At 55.9% G+C, this 16783-nt stretch overlaps 6 non-coding genes across 6 annotated transcripts; all 6 read right to left on the reverse strand.

Moving 5' to 3' along the window:
* Positions 1 to 613: 613 nt before the first annotated feature.
* On the reverse strand, positions 614 to 700 carry TRNASTOP-UCA (transfer RNA opal suppressor (anticodon UCA)). The gene has a single exon. It is a non-coding gene; the product is annotated as a tRNA-Sec (tRNA).
* A 2702-nt stretch (positions 701 to 3402) lies between these two features.
* Positions 3403 to 3489, reverse strand: TRNASTOP-UCA (transfer RNA opal suppressor (anticodon UCA)). Its single transcript has one exon. It is a non-coding gene; the product is annotated as a tRNA-Sec (tRNA).
* Positions 3490 to 5788: 2299 nt separating this feature from the next.
* TRNASTOP-UCA (transfer RNA opal suppressor (anticodon UCA)) lies at positions 5789 to 5875 on the reverse strand. The gene has a single exon. It is a non-coding gene; the product is annotated as a tRNA-Sec (tRNA).
* A 2298-nt stretch (positions 5876 to 8173) lies between these two features.
* TRNASTOP-UCA (transfer RNA opal suppressor (anticodon UCA)) lies at positions 8174 to 8260 on the reverse strand. Its single transcript has one exon. It is a non-coding gene; the product is annotated as a tRNA-Sec (tRNA).
* Positions 8261 to 12179: 3919 nt separating this feature from the next.
* Positions 12180 to 12266, reverse strand: TRNASTOP-UCA (transfer RNA opal suppressor (anticodon UCA)). Its single transcript has one exon. It is a non-coding gene; the product is annotated as a tRNA-Sec (tRNA).
* Positions 12267 to 16485: 4219 nt separating this feature from the next.
* TRNASTOP-UCA (transfer RNA opal suppressor (anticodon UCA)) lies at positions 16486 to 16572 on the reverse strand. Its single transcript has one exon. It is a non-coding gene; the product is annotated as a tRNA-Sec (tRNA).
* Positions 16573 to 16783: the final 211 nt, after the last annotated feature.

The following is a 16783-nucleotide window of genomic DNA, read 5'->3' on the forward strand; positions in this document are numbered from 1 at the left end:
CTCCTGTTTCCGCTACTTGGCTCCTGTCTCTGCTGCTCGGTTCCTGTCTCTGCTAATCATCTCCTGTTTCCGCTACTTGGCTCCTGTCTCTGCTGCTCGGTTCCTGTCTCTGCTAGTCGTCTCCTGTTTCCGCTACTTGGCACCTGTCTCTGCTGCTCAGCTCCTCCCTCTGCTTCTAAGCTTCTGGCACTGCTGCTCAGCTCCTGTCTCTACTGTTTAGATCTTTTCTCCACTGTTCGGCCCTTTCTCTGCTGCTTGGCTTCTGACTCCGCTGCTCGGCTCCGTGACTTGACTCTGGTCTCTGCTGATCTTCTGCAGCAGTGACTACTACGTCAATCAGCGTTGCTGCAGGAGGATTGTGCCGTCTCCTTACAGACAGCTCCGGATCGGGGATCTTCTTCTTCTTGCCATTTCTGCGAACTGGTTATGATAATAACAACATAAGAACCGGGTCCAGCTGAACCACCCCTGGATCGGCCTGATGAAAAAACTACATCATGGTGCGGGAATCGTCATCCGACCAGAACTTACATTTTTATAATTGGTCATAAAAGGTTTCTTGAAATTACACTATAAAGTAAGACTCCGCCCAAAATGTGACAGAGACACGGAGCGCCCAGAGGGTGGAATTGAACCCCTCTGTCCCTAGACAGCTGCAGGTGTGAAGCCGGCACCCCAGACCACTGAGGATCATCTGGGCAGGAGATCTGTGATCACCGGATCCTATTTATGGAGGACTCTGCAGTCACAAGTGAAGTTACGGACATTATTAATATTTCATTATTTATTATTTAGGGAAATGTGAAAATCAATGTAAGAAATATCAGTAGATAATTGCTCTGAATCTCTGGCTCCGATCACGGCTGGATATCGCTGTGGAGCATTTCCATAGTATCTGCATATAACACAGCAGCAATGCATTGTGGGAGATGAGGGAGCACCGGAGCCTCTCACCTCCCCGGTGCCGGACTGACCCTGGAGCTCGCAGTGAGATCCGGATACAGGTTACACCTGTGTGACCTGTGATCTGCGGTCAGGGAATGTCAAAAATCTCATAATGTTCAGACTTGTAGCTGAGCAAGCAATGCTGCAGTGTAAAGCATGGAGGACGGACTAACCAGCAGTACAAGACGCCCTCCCTCTCTTTTAGATGAATTTCAGGATGGTTTGATGTCAATACACATTTCTTCTCAGCTCAGCAGCCTAATCAGGTCAGTTCCACAAACTAAAACCTAACACTGGGGAATCTATTCACCCACATTAGAAATGCACGGCTCCTGTCTCTGCTGCTCAGCTCCTATCTCCACTCCTGGTTGGGCTGCTCAACTCCTGTCGCTTCTGCTCTGGTCTCTGCTGCTCAGCTTCTCACTAGGCTGCTTAGCTCCAGTCTTCACTGGTCGGCTTCTGTCCCAAGTGCTCAGTTTCTGGCTCGGCTGCTCGGCTCCTGTCTCCTCTGCTCAGCTGTTGTCTCTGCTACTCGGCTTCTAACTTTTCTTCTGAACTCCAGTTTCTGCTGCTCGGCTCCTTTCTCTTCTGCTTGCCTTCTGACTAGGCTGTTCAGCTCCTGTCTCCACTGCTCGGCTTCTTTCACCACCCCTCGACTCTTGTCACCGCTGCTCAAATCCTGTCATCATTTGTCTGCTCTTGTCCCTGCTTCTCAGCTTCTGTGTTTGCTGCATGGCTTCTGTCTCTGCTGCTCGGCTCAGGTCTCCACTACTCAGCTCCTCTCTCTGCTGCTCAACTGCTTTGCTTCTGTCTCTGATACTCAAGTCTTTCTCTGCTACTCATCTCCTGTCTTTGCTGCTCGGCTACAGACTCCGCTGCTCGGCTACAGATTCCTCTGCTCAGCTCCTGCCTCCACTGCTCGACTCCTGGCTAGGCTGATTAGCTCTTGTCTCCACTGCTTGGCTCTGGTCTCTGCTGCTCAGCTCCTGTCTCTACTGCTCGGCTTCTGGTTTGGCTTCTCGGCTTCTGTCTCCTGTTCTCAACTCCTGTTTCTACTGCTTGGCTCATGTCTCTTTTGCACAGCTTTTGGCTAGGCTGTTCAGCTTCAATCACCACTCCTCGACTCCTGTCTCTGCCCCTGTCTTCATTTCTCTGCTACTGCTCCTCAGATTACGCATCTTCTGCGGTCTCTACTACTCAGCTCCTCTCTCTGCTGCTCAAATGTTTTACTTCTGTCTCCGATACTCAATTCTTTTCTCTGCTACTCATCTCCTGTCTCCGCTGCTCGGCTCCAGACTGCACTGCTCAGCTCCTATCGCCGCTGCTCAACTCCTAGCTAGACTGATTGGCTCTTGTCTCCACTGCTCGGCTTCTGGCTAAGCTGCTCGGCTCCTGTCTCCGCTCCTTGGCTCCTGTCTCCGCTGCTCGGCTCCTGTCTCCGCTCCTTGGCTCCTGTCTCCGCTCCTTGGCTCCTGTCTCTGCTCCTCGGCTCCTGTCTCTGCTACTCTGCTTCAGTCTCCACTCTTGGGCTTCTATGTCCACTGCTCTGCTACTTTACTCGGTTCCTGTCTCTGTTTCTGTCTCTGCTGCTCGGCTCCTGTCTCCACTGCTCGGCTCCTGTCTCCACTGCTCGGCTCCTGTCTCTGCTGCTCGGCTCCTGTCTCTGCTGCTCGTCTCCTATCTCCGCTGCTCGGCTCCTGACTTCGCTGCTCAGCTCCTGTCTCCACTTCTTGGATACTGTCTCCACTGCTCGGCTCCTGTCTTCGCTCCTTGGCTCCTGACTCCGCTGCTTGGCTCCTGTCTCCACTGTTCAGCTCCTGTCGCCGCTCCTTGGCTCCTGTCTCCACTGCTCAGCTCCTGTCTCCGCTGCTCGGCTCCTGTCTCCGCTGCTCGGCTCCTGTCTCCGCTGCTCAGCTCCTGTCTCCGCTGCTCGGCTCCTGTCTCCGCTGTTTGACTCCTGTTTCTGCTCCTCGGCTCTTGTCTCCGCTGCTCGGTTCCTGTCTCTGCTCCTCGGCTCCTGTCTCTGCTCCTCGGCTCCTGTCTCTGCTCCTCGGCTCCTGTCTCCACTGCTCGGCTCCTGTCTCCACTGACTGCAAGCTATGTGAGTATTTCTCACCGGTCAGGTCGCTCCTGAGCAGGGTGCAGTGCAGCAGTGACTACGATCTCAGATGGCGGCACAGTCAGATCTCCTGCTGTAGGAGGATTGTGCCGTCTCCTTAGAGACAGCACCGGATCAGGGATCTTCTTGCACGGTCTGAGAGCAGATTGTGATTGTAACAACCTAAGATCTGTCTGAATCCCACCCCTGGATCAGCCTGAATAAAAACCTATGTCGTGCTGCAGGAATCGGCATCCGACCATAACTTACATTTTTCCCATTGGTCATAAAAGGTTAAATTTTGATATTCTGTGATAATGAAAGACTCTGCCCAAAATGTGAACGACAGAGACACGGAGCGCCCAGAGGGTGGAATTGAACCCCTCTGTCCCTAGACAGCTGCAGGTGTGAAGCCGGCACCCCAGACCACTGAGTATCATCTGGGCAGGAGATCTGTGATCACCGGATCCTATTTATGGACGACTCTGCAGTCACAAGTGAAGTTACGGAGATTATTAATATTTCATTATTTATTATTTAGGGAAATGTGAAAATCAATGTGAGAAATATCAGTAGATAATGGCTCTGAATCTCTGGCTCCGATAACGGCTGGATATCGCTGTGGAGCATTTCCATAGTATTTGCATATAACATGGCAGCAATGCATTGTGGGAGATGAGGGAGCACCGGAGCCTCTCACCTCCCCGGAGCCGGACTGACCCTGGAGCTGATCCGGATACAGATTACAGCTTTGTGACCTATGAATTAAGTTTAGGAAATGTCGTAGTTAAAAGAATTAAAACTTATAATATTCAGACTTGTAGCTGAGCAAGCAATGCTGCAGTGTAAAGCATGGAGGAGGGACTAACCAGCAGTCCAAGTCTCTCTCTCTGAGTTGCCCTGTCTCCATGTCTCAGCTCCTGTCTTCTCAACTCGCCTCCTGTCTCAGCTCTTTGGCTCCTGTCTTCACTCCTCTGCTCCTGTCTCTGCTGCTCTGCTTCAGTCTCCACTCTTTGGCTTCTATGTCCACTGCTCTGCTCCTTTACTCGGTCCCTGTCTTTTTTTTTGTCTCTGCTGCTCAGCTCCTGTGTCCGCTGCTCGGCTCCTGTCTCCGCTCTTTGGCTCCTGTCTCTGCTGCTCGGCTTCTGTCTCCGCTGCTCGGCTCCTGTCTTTGCTCCTTGGCTCCTGTCGCCGCTGCTCAGCTCCTGTCTCCGCTGCTCGGCTCCTGTCTCTGCTGCTCGTCTCCTGTCTCCGCTGCTCGGCTCTTGTCTTCGCTGCTCAGCTCCTGTCTCCGCTTCTTGGCTCCTGTCTCCACTGCTCGGCTCCTGTCTCCGCTCCTTGGCTCCTGTCTCCGTTCCTTGGCTCCTCTCTCAGCTGCTCAGCACCTGTCTCCGCTCCTTGACTCCTGACTCCGCTGCTCGGCTACTGTCTCAACTGTTCGGCTCTTGTCTCCTTTCCATGACTCCTGTCTCCACTGCTTGGCTCCTTTCTTAGCTGCTCGGCTCCTGTCTTCTCTGTTTGGCTCCCGTCTCCACTGCTCGGCTCCTGTCTCAACTCCTTGGCTCCTGTCTCCACTACTAGGCTCCCGTTTTCGCTCCTTTGCTCCTGTCTCCGCTACTCGGCTCCTGTCTGCGCTGCTCAGCTCCTGTCTCCACTGCTCAGCTCCTGTCTCCGCTCCTTGGCTCCTGTCTCCACTGCTCGGCTCCTGTCTCCGCTACTCGGCTCTTGTCTCCGCTCCTTGGCTCCTGTCTCCGCTCCTTGGCTCCTGTGTCCGCTGCTTGGCTTCTGTCTCCGCTGCTCAGCTTCTGTCTCCGCTGCTCAGCTCCTTTCTCCGCTCCTTGGCTCCTGTCTCCGCTGCTCGGCTCCTGTCTCCGCTGCTCGGCTCCTGTCTCTGCTGCTCGGCTCCTTTCTCTGCTCTTTGGCTCGTGTCTCCGCTGCTCGGCTCCTGTCTCTGCTGCTCGGCTTCTGTCTCCACTCCTTGACTCCTGTCTCCGCTCCTCGGCTCCTGTCTCCGCTGCTCGGCTCCTGTCTCCGCTCCTTGGCTCTTGTCTCCGCTCTTCGGCTCCTGTCTTTGCTGCTCGGCTCCTGTCTCCGCTCCTTGGCTCTTGTCTCCGCTCTTCGGCTCCTGTCTTTGCTGCTCGGCTTCTGTCTCCACTCCTTGACTCCTGTCTCCGCTCCTTGGCTCCTGTCTCCGCTGCTCGGCTCCTGTCTCTGCTCCTTGGCTCCTGTCTCCGCTCTTCGGCTCCTGTCTCCGCTCTTCGGCTCCTGTCTCCGCTCCTTGGCTCCTGTCTCCGCTGCTCGGTTCCTGTCTCTGCTCCTCGGCTCCTGTCTCTGCTCCTCGGCTCCTGTCTCTGCTGCTCGGCTCTTGTCTCCACTGACTGCAAGCTATGTGAGTATTTGTCACCGGTCAGGTCGCTCCTGAGCAGGGTGCAGTGCAGCAGTGACTACGATCTCAGATGGCGGCACAGTCAGATCTCCTGCTGTAGGAGGATTGTGCCGTCTCCTTAGAGGCAGCACCGGATCAGGGATCTTCTTGCACGGTCTGAGAGCAGATTGTGATTGTAACAACCGAAGATCTGTCTGAATCCCACCCCTGGATCAGCCTGAATAAAAACCTATGTCGTGCTGCAGGAATCGGCATCCGACCATAACTTACATTTTTCCCATTGGTCATAAAAGGTTAAATTTTGATATTCTGTGATAATGAAAGACTCTGCCCAAAATGTGAACGACAGAGACACGGAGCGCCCAGAGGGTGGAATTGAACCACTCTGTCCCTAGACAGCTGCAGGTTTGAAGCCGGCACCCCAGACCACTGAGGATCATCTGGGCAGGAGATCTGTGATCACCGGATCCTATTTATGGAGGACTCTGCAGTCACAAGTGAAGTTACGGAGATTATTAATATTTCATTATTTATTATTTAGGGAAATGTGAAAATCAATGTGAGAAATATCAGTAGATAATGGCTCTGAATCTCTGGCTCCGATCACGGCTGGATATCGCTGTGGAGCATTTCCATAGTATCTGCATATAAGACGACAGCAATGCATTGTGGGAGATGAGGGAGCACCGGAGCCTCTCACCTCCCCGGAGCCGGACTGACCCTGGAGCTGATCCGGATACAGATTACAGCTTTGTGACCTATGAATTAAGTTTAGGAAATGTCGGAGTTAAAAGAATTAAAACTTATAATATTCAGACTTGTAGCTGAGCAAGCAATGCTGCAGTGTAAAGCATGGAGGAGGGACTAACCAGCAGTCCAAGTCTCTCTCTCTAGGTTGCCCTGTCTCCATGTCTCAGCTCCTGTCTTCTCAACTCGACTCCTGTCTCAGCTCTTTGGCTCCTGTCTTCACTCCTCTGCTCCTGTCTCTGCTGCTCTGCTTCAGTCTCCACTCTTTAACTTCTATGTCCACTGCTCTGCTCCTTTACTCGGTCCCTGTCTTTTTTTTGTCTCTGCTGCTCAGCTCCTGTGTCCGCTGCTCGGCTCCTGTCTCCGCTCTTTGGCTCCTGTCTCTGCTGTTCGGCTTCTGTCTCCGCTGCTCGGCTCCTGTCTTTGCTCCTTGGCTCCTGTCGCCGCTGCTCAGCTCCTGTCTACGCTGCTCGGCTCCTGTCTCTGCTGCTCGTCTCCTGTCTCCGCTGCTCGGCTCTTGTCTTCGCTGCTCAGCTCCTGTCTCCGCTTCTTGGCTCCTGTCTCCACTGCTCGGCTCCTGTCTCCGCTCCTTGGCTCCTGTCTCCGTTCCTTGGCTCCTCTCTCAGCTGCTCAGCACCTGTCTCCGCTCCTTGACTCCTGACTCCGCTGCTCGGCTCCTGTCTCCACTGTTCGGCTCTTGTCTCCTTTCCATGACTCCTGTCTCCACTGCTTGGCTCCTTTCTTAGCTGCTCGGCTCCTGTCTTCTCTGTTTGGCTCCCGTCTCCACTGCTCGGCTCCTGTCTACACTGCTCGGCTCCTGTCTCAACTCCTTGGCTCCTGTCTCCACTACTAGGCTCCCGTTTTCGCTCCTTTGCTCCTGTCTCCGCTACTCGGCTCCTGTCTGCGCTGCTCAGCTCCTGTCTCCACTCCTTGGTTCTTGTCTCCACTGTTTGGCTCCTGTCTCCGCTCCTTGGCTCCTGTCTCCGCTACTCGGCTTCTGTCTCCGCTGCTCAGCTTCTGTCTCCGCTGCTCAGCTCCTGTCTCCGCTCCTTGGCTCCTGTGTCCACTGCTTGGCTTCTGTCTCCGCTGCTTGGCTCCTGTCTCTGCTGCTCGGCTCCTTTCTCCGCTCTTTGACTCGTGTCTCCGCTGCTCGGCTACTGTCTCAACTGCTCGGCTCTTGTCTCCACTCCTTGACTCCTGTCTCCGCTGCTCGGCTCCTGTCTCCGCTGCTCGGCTCCTGTCTCTGCTGCTCGGCTCCTTTCTCTGCTCTTTGGCTCGTGTCTCCGCTGCTCAGCTCCTGTCTCTGCTGCTCGGCTTCTGTCTCCACTCCTTGACTCCTGTCTCCGCTCCTTGGCTCCTGTCTCCGCTGCTCGGCTCCTGTCTCCGCTGCTCGGCTCCTGTCTCCGCTCCTTGGCTCCTGTCTCCACTGCTCGGCTCCTGTCTCCGCTGCTCGGCTCCTGTCTCCGCTGCTTGGCTCCTGTCTCCGCTCTTCGGCTCCTGTCTTTGCTGCTCGGCTCCTGTCTCCGCTCCTTGGCTCCTGTCTCCGCTGCTCGGTTCCTGTCTCTGCTCCTCGGCTCCTGTCTCTGCTCCTCGGATCCTGTCTCCGCTCCTCGGCTCTTGTCTCCACTGACTGCAAGCTATGTGAGTATTTCTCACCGGTCAGGTCGCTCCTGAGCAGGGTGCAGTGCAGCAGTGACTACGATCTCAGATGGCGGCACAGTCAGATCTCCTGCTGTAGGAGGATTGTGCCGTCTCCTTACAGACAGCACCGGATCAGGGATCTTCTTGCACGGTCTGAGAGCAGATTGTGATTGTAACAACCTAAGATCTGTCTGAATCCCACCCCTGGATCAGCCTGAATAAAAACCTATGTCGTGCTGCAGGAATCGGCATCCGACCATAACTTACATTTTTCCCATTGGTCATAAAAGGTTAAATTTTGATATTCTGTGATAATGAAAGACTCTGCCCAAAATGTGAACGACAGAGACACGGAGCGCCCAGAGGGTGGAATTGAACCACTCTGTCCCTAGACAGCTGCAGGTTTGAAGCCGGCACCCCAGACCACTGAGGATCATCTGGGCAGGAGATCTGTGATCACCGGATCCTATTTATGGAGGACTCTGCAGTCACAAGTGAAGTTACGGAGATTATTAATATTTCATTATTTATTATTTAGGGAAATGTGAAAATCAATGTGAGAAATATCAGTAGATAATGGCTCTGAATCTCTGGCTCCGATAACGGCTGGATATCGCTGTGGAGCATTTCCATAGTATTTGCATATAACATGGCAGCGATGCATTGTGGGAGATGAGGGAGCACCGGAGCCTCTCACCTCCCCGGAGCCGGACTGACCCTGGAGCTGATCCGGATACAGATTACAGCTTTGTGACCTATGAATTAAGTTTAGAAAATGTCGTAGTTAAAAGAATTAAAACTTATAATATTCAGACTTGTAGCTGAGCAAGCAATGCTGCAGTGTAAAGCATGGAGGAGGGACTAACCAGCAGTCCAAGTCTCTCTCTCTAGGTTGCCCTGTCTCCCTTTCTCAGCTCCTGTCTTCTCAACTCCACTCCTGTCTCAGCTCTTTGGCTCCTGTCTTCACTCCTCTGCTCCTGTCTCTGCTGCTCTGCTTCAGTCTCCACTCTTTGGCTTCTATGTCCACTGCTTTTCTCCTTTACTCGGTCCCTGTCTTTTTTTTTGTCTCTGCTGCTCAGCTCCTGTCTCCGCTCTTTGGCTCCTGTCTCCGCTCTTTGGCTCCTGTCTCCGCTGCTCGGCTCCTTTCTACGCTCTTTGGCTCCTGTCTCTGCTGCTCGGCTTCTGTCTCCGCTGCTCGGCTCCTGTCTTTGCTCCTTGGCTCCTGTCGCCGCTGCTCAGCTCCTGTCTCCGCTGTTCGGCTCCTGTCTCTGCTGCTCGTCTCCTGTCTCCGCTGCTCGGCTCTTGTCTTCGCTGCTCAGCTCCTGTCTCCGCTTCTTGGCTCCTGTCTCCACTGCTCGGCTCCTGTCTCCGCTCCTTGGCTCCTGTCTCCGTTCCTTGGCTCCTCTCTCAGCTGCTCAGCACCTGTCTCCGCTCCTTTACTCCTGACTCCGCTGCTTGGCTCCTGTCTCCACTGTTCGGCTCCAGTCGCCGCTTCTTGGCTCCTGTCTCCACTGCTCGGCTCCTGTCTCCGCTCCTTGGCTCCTGTCTCTGTTCCTTGGCTCCTCTCTCAGCTGCTCAGCACCTGTCTCCACTCCTTGGCTCCTGACTCCGCTGCTCGGCTCCTGTCTCCAGCTCTCGGCTCCTCTCGCCGCTTTTTGGCTCCTGTCTCCGCTGCTCGGCTCCTGTCTCTACTGCTCGGCTCCTGTCTCCGCTGCTCGGCTTCCGTCTCCGCTGCTCAGCTCCTGTCTTCGCTCCTTGGCTCCTGTGTCCGCTGCTTGGCTCCTGTCTCCGCTGCTCGGCTCCAGTCTCTGCTGCTCGGCTCCTGTCTCCGCTCTTTGGCTATTGTCTCCGCTGCTCGGCTACTGTCTCAACTGTTCGGCTCTTGTCTCCTTTCCATGACTCCTGTCTCCACTGCTTGGCTCCTTTCTTAGCTGCTCGGCTCCTGTCTTCTCTGTTTGGCTCCCGTCTCCACTGCTCGGCTCCTGTCTCAACTCTTTGGCTCCTGTCTCCACTACTAGGCTCCCGTTTTCGCTCCTTTGCTCCTGTCTCCGCTACTTGGCTCCTGTCTGCGCTGTTCAGCTCCTGTCTCCACTGCTCAGCTCCTGTCTCCACTCCTTGGTTCTTGTCTCCGCTGTTTGGTTCCTGTCTCCGCTCCTTGGCTCCTGTCTCCACTGCTCGGCTCCTGTCGCCGCTCTTTGGCTCCTGTCTCTGCTGCTCGGCTTCTGTCTACGCTCTTTGGCTCCTGTCTCCGCTGCTTGGCTCCTGTCTACGCTCTTTGGCTCCTGTCTCTGCTGCTCGGCTTCTGTCTCCGCTGCTCGTCTCCTGTCTTTGCTCCTTGGCTCCTGTCGCCGCTGCTCAGCTCCTGTCTCCGCTGCTCGGCTCCTGTCTCTGCTGCTCGTCTCCTGTCTCCGCTGCTCGGCTCTTGTCTTCGCTGCTCAGCTCCTGTCTCCACTTCTTGGCTCCTGTCTCCACTGCTCGGCTCCTGTCTCCGCTCCTTGGCTCCTGTCTCCGTTACTTGGCTCCTCTCTCAGCTGCTCAGCACCTGTCTCCGCTCCTTGACTCCTGACTCCGCTGCTTGGCTCCTGTCTCCACTGTTCGGCTCCAGTCGCCGCTCCTTGACTCCTGACTCCGCTGCTTGGCTCCTGTCTCCACTGTTCGGCTCCAGTCGCTGCTTCTTGGCTCCTGTCTCCACTGCTCGGCTCCTGTCTCCGCTCCTTGGCTCCTGTCTCTGTTCCTTGGCTCCTCTCTCAGCTGCTCAGCACCTGTCTCCACTCCTTGGCTCCTGACTCCGCTGCTCGGCTCCTGTCTCCACCTCTCGGCTCCTCTCGCCGCTTTTTGGCTCCTGTCTCCGCTGCTCGGCTCCTGTCTCTACTGCTCGGCTCCTGTCTCCGCTGCTCGGCTTCCGTCTCCGCTGCTCAGCTCCTGTCTTCGCTCCTTGGCTCCTGTGTCCGCTGCTTGGCTCCTGTCTCCGCTGCTCGGCTCCTGTCTCTGCTGCTCGGCTCCTGTCTCCGCTCTTTGGCTATTATCTCCGCTGCTCGGCTACTGTCTCAACTGTTCGGCTCTTGTCTCCTTTCCATGACTCCTGTCTCCACTGCTTGGCTCCTTTCTTAGCTGCTCGGCTCCTGTCTTCTCTGTTTGGCTCCCGTCTCCACTGCTCGGCTCCTGTCTCAACTCTTTGGCTCCTGTCTCCACTACTAGGCTCCCGTTTTCGCTCCTTTGCTCCTGTCTCCGCTACTCGGCTCCTGTCTGCGCTGCTCAGCTCCTGTCTCCACTGCTCAGCTCCTGTCTCCACTCCTTGGTTCTTGTCTCCGCTGTTTGGCTCCTGTCTCCGCTCCTTGGCTCCTGTCTCCACTGCTCGGCTCCTGTCTCCGCTACTCGGCTCTTGTCTCCGCTGCTCAGCTTCAGTCTCCGCTGCTCAGCTCCTGTCTCCGCTCCTTGGCTCCTGTGTCCGCTGCTTGGCTTCTGTCTCCGCTGCTTGGCTCCTGTCTCTGCTGCTCGGCTCTTTTCTCCGCTCTTTGGCTCGTGTCTCCGCTGCTCGGCTACTGTCTCAACTGCTCGGCTCTTGTCTCCACTCCTTGACTCCTGTCTCCGCTCCTTGGCTCCTGTCTCCGCTGCTCGGCTCCTGTCTCCGCTGCTCGGCTCCTGTCTCTGCTGCTCGGCTCCTTTCTCTGCTCTTTGGCTCGTGTCTCCGCTGCTCGGCTCCTGTCTCTGCTGCTCGGCTTCTGTTTCCACTCCTTGACTCCTGTCTCCGCTCCTTGGCTCCTGTCCCCACTGCTCGGCTCCTGTCTCCGCTGCTCGGCTCCTGTCTCCGCTCCTTGGCTCTTGTCTCCGCTCTTCGGCTCCTGTCCTTGCTGCTCGGCTCCTGTCTCCGCTCCTTGGCTCCTGTCTCCGCTGCTCGGTTCCTGTCTCTGCTCCTCGGCTCCTGTCTCTGCTCCTCGGCTCCTGTCTCTGCTCCTCGGCTCCTGTCTCCGCTGCTCGGCTCTTGTCTCCACTGACTGCAAGCTATGTGAGTATTTCTCACCGGTCAGGTCGCTCCTGAGCAGGGTGCAGTGCAGCAGTGACTACGATCTCAGATGGCGGCACAGTCAGATCTCCTGCTGTAGGAGGATTGTGCCGTCTCCTTAGAGACAGCACCGGATCAGGGATCTTCTTGCACGGTCTGAGAGCAGATTGTGATTGTAACAACCTAAGATCTGTCTGAATCCCACCCCTGGATCAGCCTGAATAAAAACCTATGTCGTGCTGCAGGAATCGGCATCTGACCATAACTTACATTTTTCCCATTGGTCATAAAAGGTTAAATTTTGATATTCTGTGATAATGAAAGACTCTGCCCAAAATGTGAACGACAGAGACACGGAGCGCCCAGAAGGTGGAATTGAACCACTCTGTCTCTAGACAGCTGCAGGTTTGAAGCCGGCACCCCAGACCACTGAGGATCATCTGGGCAGGAGATCTGTGATCACCGGATCCTATTTATGGAGGACTCTGCAGTCACAAGTGAAGTTACGGAGATTATTAATATTTCATTATTTATTATTTAGGGAAATGTGAAAATCAATGTGAGAAATATCAGGAGATAATTGCTCTGAATCTCTGGCTCCGATAACGGCTGGATATCGCTGTGGAGCATTTCCATAGTATTTGCATATAACATGGCAGCGATGCATTGTGGGAGATGAGGGAGCACCGGAGCCTCTCACCTCCCCGGAGCCGGACTGACCCTGGAGCTGATCCGGATACAGATTACAGCTTTGTGACCTATGAATTAAGTTTAGGAAATGTCGGAGTTAAAAGAATTAAAACTTATAATATTCAGACTTGTAGCTGAGCAAGCAATGCTGCAGTGTAAAGCATGGAGGAGGGACTAACCAGCAGTCCAAGTCTCTCTCTCTAGGTTGCCCTGTCTCCATGTCTCAGCTCCTGTCTTCTCAACTCGACTCCTGTCTCAGCTCTTTGGCTCCTGTCTTCACTCCTCTGCTCCTGTCTCTGCTGCTCTGCTTCAGTCTCCACTCTTTGGCTTCTATGTCCACTGCTTTTCTCCTTTACTCGGTCCCTGTCTTTTTTTTTGTCTCTGCTGCTCAGCTCCTGTCTCCGCTCTTTGGCTCCTGTCTCCGCTCTTTGGCTCCTGTCTCCGCTGCTCGTCTCCTGTCTACGCTCTTTGGCTCCTGTCTCTGCTGCTCGGCTTCTGTCTCCGCTGCTCGGCTCCTGTCTTTGCTCCTTGGCTCCTGTCGCCGCTGCTCAGCTCCTGTCTCCGCTGTTCGGCTCCTGTCTCTGCTGCTCGTCTCCTGTCTCCGCTGCTCGGCTCTTGTCTTCGCTGCTCAGCGCCTGTCTCCGCTTCTTGGCTCCTGTCTCCACTGCTCGGCTCCTGTCTCCGCTCCTTGGCTCCTGTCTCCGTTCCTTGGCTCCTCTCTCAGCTGCTCAGCACCTGTCTCCGCTCCTTTACTCCTGACTCCGCTGCTTGGCTCCTGTCTCCACTGTTCGGCTCCAGTCGCCGCTTCTTGGCTCCTGTCTCCACTGCTCGGCTCCTGTCTCCGCTCCTTGGCTCCTGTCTCTGTTCCTTGGCTCCTCTCTCAGCTGCTCAGCACCTGTCTCCACTCCTTGGCTCCTGACTCCGCTGCTCGGCTCCTGTCTCCAGCTCTCGGCTCCTCTCGCCGCTTTTTGGCTCCTGTCTCCGCTGCTCGGCTCCTGTCTCTACTGCTCGGCTCCTGTCTCCGCTGCTCGGCTTCCGTCTCCGCTGCTCAGCTCCTGTCTTCGCTCCTTGGCTCCTGTGTCCGCTGCTTGGCTCCTGTCTCCGCTGCTCGGCTCCAGTCTCTGCTGCTCGGCTCCTGTCTCCGCTCTTTGGCTATTGTCTCCGCTGCTCGGCTACTGTCTCAACTGTTCGGCTCTTGTCTCCTTTCCATGACTCCTGTCTCCACTGCTTGGCTCCTTTCTTAGCTGCTCGGCTCCTGTCTTCTCTGTTTGGCTCCCGTCTCCACTGCTCGGCTCCTGTCTCAACTCTTTGGCTCCTGTCTCCACTACTAGGCTCCCGTTTTCGCTCCTTTGCTCCTGTCTCCGCTACTTGGCTCCTGTCTGCGCTGTTCAGCTCCTGTCTCCACTGCTCAGCTCCTGTCTCCACTCCTTGGTTCTTGTCTCCGCTGTTTGGTTCCTGTCTCCGCTCCTTGGCTCCTGTCTCCACTGCTCGGCTCCTGTCGCCGCTCTTTGGCTCCTGTCTCTGCTGCTCGGCTTCTGTCTACGCTCTTTGGCTCCTGTCTCCGCTGCTTGGCTCCTGTCTACGCTCTTTGGCTCCTGTCTCTGCTGCTCGGCTTCTGTCTCCGCTGCTCGTCTCCTGTCTTTGCTCCTTGGCTCCTGTCGCCGCTGCTCAGCTCCTGTCTCCGCTGCTCGGCTCCTGTCTCTGATGTTCGTCTCCTGTCTCCGCTGCTCGGCTCTTGTCTTCGCTGCTCAGCTCCTGTCTCCACTTCTTGGCTCCTGTCTCCACTGCTCGGCTCCTGTCTCCGCTCCTTGGCTCCTGTCTCCGTTCCTTGGCTCCTCTCTCAGCTGCTCAGCACCTGTCTCCGCTCCTTGACTCCTGACTCCGCTGCTTGGCTCCTGTCTCCACTGTTCGGCTCCAGTCGCCGCTCCTTGACTCCTGACTCCGCTGCTTGGCTCCTGTCTCCACTGTTCGGCTCCAGTCGCTGCTTCTTGGCTCCTGTCTCCACTGCTCGGCTCCTGTCTCCGCTCCTTGGCTCCTGTCTCTGTTCCTTGGCTCCTCTCTCAGCTGCTCAGCACCTGTCTCCACTCCTTGGCTCCTGACTCCGCTGCTCGGCTCCTGTCTCCACCCCTCGGCTCCTCTCGCCGCTTTTTGGCTCCTGTCTCCGCTGCTCGGCTCCTGTCTCTACTGCTCGGCTCCTGTCTCCGCTGCTCGGCTTCCGTCTCCGCTGCTCAGCTCCTGTCTTCGCTCCTTGGCTCCTGTGTCCGCTGCTTGGCTCCTGTCTCCGCTGCTCGGCTCCTGTCTCTGCTGCTCGGCTCCTGTCTCCGCTCTTTGGCTATTATCTCCGCTGCTCGGCTACTGTCTCAACTGTTCGGCTCTTGTCTCCTTTCCATGACTCCTGTCTCCACTGCTTGGCTCCTTTCTTAGCTGCTCGGCTCCTGTCTTCTCTGTTTGGCTCCCGTCTCCACTGCTCGGCTCCTGTCTCAACTCTTTGGCTCCTGTCTCCACTACTAGGCTCCCGTTTTCGCTCCTTTGCTCCTGTCTCCGCTACTCGGCTCCTGTCTGCGCTGCTCAGCTCCTGTCTCCACTGCTCAGCTCCTGTCTCCACTCCTTGGTTCTTGTCTCCGCTGTTTGGCTCCTGTCTCCGCTCCTTGGCTCCTGTCTCCACTGCTCGGCTCTTGTCTCCGCTGCTCAGCTTCAGTCTCCGCTGCTCAGCTCCTGTCTCCGCTCCTTGGCTCCTGTGTCCGCTGCTTGGCTTCTGTCTCCGCTGCTTGGCTCCTGTCTCTGCTGCTCGGCTCTTTTCTCCGCTCTTTGGCTCGTGTCTCCGCTGCTCGGCTACTGTCTCAACTGCTCGGCTCTTGTCTCCACTCCTTGACTCCTGTCTCCGCTCCTTGGCTCCTGTCTCCGCTGCTCGGCTCCTGTCTCCGCTGCTCGGCTCCTGTCTCTGCTGCTCGGCTCCTTTCTCTGCTCTTTGGCTCGTGTCTCCGCTGCTCGGCTCCTGTCTCTGCTGCTCGGCTTCTGTTTCCACTCCTTGACTCCTGTCTCCGCTCCTTGGCTCCTGTCCCCACTGCTCGGCTCCTGTCTCCGCTGCTCGGCTCCTGTCTCCGCTCCTTGGCTCTTGTCTCCGCTCTTCGGCTCCTGTCCTTGCTGCTCGGCTCCTGTCTCCGCTCCTTGGCTCCTGTCTCCGCTGCTCGGTTCCTGTCTCTGCTCCTCGGCTCCTGTCTCTGCTCCCCGGCTCCTGTCTCTGCTCCTCGGCTCCTGTCTCCGCTGCTCGGCTCCTGTCTCCGCTGCTCGGCTCCTGTCTCCGCTCTTCGGCTCCTGTCTCCGCTCCTTGGCTCCTGTCTCCGCTGCTCGGTTCCTGTCTCTGCTCCTCGGCTCCTGTCTCTGCTCCTCGGCTCCTGTCTCCGCTGCTCGGCTCCTGTCTCCGCTCCTTGGCTCTTGTCTCCGCTCTTCGGCTCCTGTCTTTGCTGCTCGGCTCCTGTCTCCGCTCCTTGGCTCCTGTCTCCGCTGCTCGGTTCCTGTCTCTGCTCCTCGGCTCCTGTCTCTGCTCCTCGGCTCCTGTCTCTGCTCCTCGGCTCCTGTCTCCGCTGCTCGGCTCCTGTCTCCACTGACTGCAAGCTATGTGAGTATTTGTCACCGGTCAGGTCGCTCCTGAGCAGGGTGCAGTGCAGCAGTGACTACGATCTCAGATGGCGGCACAGTCAGATCTCCTGCTGTAGGAGGATTGTGCCGTCTCCTTAGAGACAGCACCGGATCAGGGATCTTCTTGCACGGTCTGAGAGCAGATTGTGATTGTAACAACCGAAGATCTGTCTGAATCCCACCCCTGGATCAGCCTGAATAAAAACCTATGTCGTGCTGCAGGAATCGGCATCCGACCATAACTTACATTTTTCCCATTGGTCATAAAAGGTTAAATTTTGATATTCTGTGATAATGAAAGACTCTGCCCAAAATGTGAACGACAGAGACACGGAGCGCCCAGAGGGTGGAATTGAACCACTCTGTCCCTAGACAGCTGCAGGTTTGAAGCCGGCACCCCAGACCACTGAGGATCATCTGGGCAGGAGATCTGTGATCACCGGATCCTATTTATGGAGGACTCTGCAGTCACAAGTGAAGTTACGGAGATTATTAATATTTCATTATTTATTATTTAGGGAAATGTGAAAATCAATGTGAGAAATATCAGGAGATAATTGCTCTGAATCTCTGGCTCCGATAACGGCTGGATATCGCTGTGAATTATTTCCATAGTATTTGCATATAACATGGC

Source organism: Anomaloglossus baeobatrachus, chromosome 6 (genome assembly GCF_048569485.1).
Source record: "Anomaloglossus baeobatrachus isolate aAnoBae1 chromosome 6, aAnoBae1.hap1, whole genome shotgun sequence".
Classification (NCBI taxonomy): domain Eukaryota; kingdom Metazoa; phylum Chordata; class Amphibia; order Anura; family Aromobatidae; genus Anomaloglossus; species Anomaloglossus baeobatrachus.